Genomic DNA, 2,886 nt, shown 5'->3' on the forward strand with positions numbered 1-2,886 from the left:
TGTTCCCGGTTACCGGGTCTGTATACACCTTCGTTAAAGCAAAGTTTATTTACGTGTTTTAGGGATTGTCATTAGAAAGGCCCAGCCTGTGATTTTTGATGAATGGTATTATTTTACTCATGGCTCATTCATGCACCTGTATCACGCTCTGTTCTCGCGTTTTCTTTTTCATTTTATTTTATCTCTGCTTTTTATACATATTTTGGCTTTTATGTCTACTGCGAATTATTAATTTATGAGATGTATGGATATTGTATATGAACTAGGCTATAAGAACCAATTGCGTCATAATATTTGACCTGTTTTTAACATTGTTGGGGGTTTCAGGGAGGCAAACCCACTGACTATTTCTCTGAACATTCGGGAAAATAAAGTTGAACTCTATTTCTCCGAACGGTTTCCGATCTTGAGAATTCTGGTTATCGAAGTGTATACGGACTCGGTAACCGGGAAAAAAGTCACGTAGTATACAGACCGGGTAGGGGAACTCTTTTGTGAGGTCGGAAAGTTTGAACGCCCAGAGCCGGTAGTGTGTGTGTGTGTGTGTGAGTAGAGAGAGATGCCCCAGTTGACAGGAGGGAACGAGAGAAAGTGGGAAATAGGTTGGGAGAAAGACAGACAGAGACAAACAAAGAAAAATAGAATGCGAGCGATACAGAGAGAGAGAGAGACTGCTCTGTTAAATTATGACATTGTTCTTTTATTCAAACGACCTCCAAGTCCAAAAACGGAGGAAATACGATCATTCACCAAAAAGACATCCGCAATCTTTATTTCTAGGTCTAGATCAAGGCTAACCTCGAAACTAGATCAATGATTTATGTCTATCTACTATCTAGACCTAGGCCATAGATCTAGAAGAACCTAGGTCTACCCTGTGCCAAGAGGGCGCTGAAACTTTCCGAAATCACAAAAGAGTTCCCCTAACGGGTCTGTATATTTTGTGGCTTTGTTCCCGGTTACCGGGTCTGTATACACTCCCTTTGGTTATTTGCGAGATTTATGCGTCATCCTTTCATTCTGCCATTCTGCGAGGACTGGGAGAAGCATTTTTTGCATTGAATTCATTTTCTAGAGCTAGAGATTTTTAAATGTCTGAATATTCAGATACTTCAGTTGTGGTTGGGCAACGTTCCCGGACTTTTATACTTCATTTGAAAATACCTTCAAAAGGCACTGCGAGAAAACAAGACTGCTCGACCGTGGCAGTAACCTATTTTTCATTTAGTCACCGAGCAAAAACAAAAATCCTTCTTGTAAAAAAAAAAAAGATCCCCCCCCCACCCCCATTCACACCTTACACACACACACACACACACACACACACACACACACACACACACACACACTCACATGCGCACTCACACACACACACACACGGGCCACTCCATTCGCTTATTATCAACAAATTTCGAGAACGGAAAGCGTTTCGGAGAAATAAAAGTTCAAGTTTATTTTCCCGAACGTTCGGAGAAATAGAGCCGGCCAAAACTAAAATTCTTCTTATGATGACCTCGTGTTAAAAAAAATCCCTCCACGCCCCAACCCGTTCACACCTTACACACACAGACAAACACACACACACGCAACACACTCATGCACACTCACGCACACACACACACACGGGCCACTCCATTCACTCAACATGTATTATTAGCAAATATCGAGAACGGAAACAGTTCGGAGAAATATAGCCGGCCTTAAAAAATCTGGGAGGTTTCAGGAACGGCCACATTTTCATTTATTCTCACCTGGAACCTGGTGTGCGTTCACCATGATGGCCTAAGCCAACCAGTGTAGCGTTCACCGTGAACAAACATTCCAGCGCTCTTGTGTTGAAAGCATGCAATTTTGTCTGTGGGCAGTGAGGGGGAGAGAGAGAGGAGTAGCACGAGAACTTCCCGGCAAAACAAATTGGAAATCCGTGTAGTTCCGCTCGTTTTGAAAAGTGAAATAGCCATAGCATTTTTGTAGACGATCAAATTAAAGCTAACTTTTGTTCTTTTACGTCATTTTTTGGTTTGTTTTTGTCTATTTGATCATACACACCGATAGTATTCTGAAAGTGAAAGGGAGTGTAGACAGACCCGGTAACCGGGACTAGCCTAGATTTAGAATCTAGAGCCTAGAATCCAGATCTAAATGAAGATTGCGAATGTCTTTTTGATGAACGATCGTTTTTCCTCCGTTTTGGAGTTGGAGGAATCACAATTTGAAGAAAAGAACAATGTCATCATCGCTCGCCTTCTCTTTTTCTTTGTTTGTCTCAGTCTTTCTTTCTCCCCACCTATTTCCCACTCTTTTCTCTCGTTCCCTCCTGCCAACTGGGGCATGTCATACATTTTGCTAGTACCTCTCTCTCTCTCTCTCTTTCTCTCTCCTCTCTCTCTCTCTCTCTCTCTCTCTCTCTCTCTCTCTCTCTCTCTCTCTCTCTCACTCTCTCTCACACACACTCACACTCGCACTACCGGGTCTGGGTGCTGAAACTTTCCGAAATCACAAGAGTTCCCCTACCGGGTTTGTATACTTCGTGACTTTGTTCCCGGTTACCAGGTCTGTATACACTCCGATTCTGAAATGAGGGAAACAGGTCTTGTTTCACACCGGGTGAGAAAAGCCAATGCTGGCAAATCTCACCCAGGGTGAGAGGTCGGTCGTATTTTTATTTTTACCCGGGGTGAGGATAGCCACTTCCTTCAGGAACATGAAGCTACAGCGAGCACCTAGCACACCTCTCAGATTGGCCCACATATAGATGGTGTATGTCTATTTTTGTCGGTATTCTGGGGTTTCCCTTGCCAGTTGACTAGATCTTGCCTTGGTGACTTGGTGGGCCCGTTTTTGCAAATTAGCACGAGATGGGCTACGTCACTGGGCGGCGACGCG

At 43.5% G+C, this 2,886-nt stretch overlaps 1 protein-coding gene across 1 annotated transcript in view; it reads left to right on the plus strand.

The window, feature by feature from the left end:
• Window positions 1-2,886, plus strand: part of LOC106012378 (V-type proton ATPase 16 kDa proteolipid subunit) — a 14,731-nt gene that overhangs the window by 3,942 nt on the left and 7,903 nt on the right. The gene's annotated exons all lie outside the window — the stretch shown is intronic.

The sequence above is a fragment of the Aplysia californica genome, unplaced genomic scaffold (genome assembly GCF_000002075.1).
Source record: "Aplysia californica isolate F4 #8 unplaced genomic scaffold, AplCal3.0 scaffold00355, whole genome shotgun sequence".
Lineage (NCBI taxonomy): Eukaryota > Metazoa > Mollusca > Gastropoda > Aplysiida > Aplysiidae > Aplysia > Aplysia californica.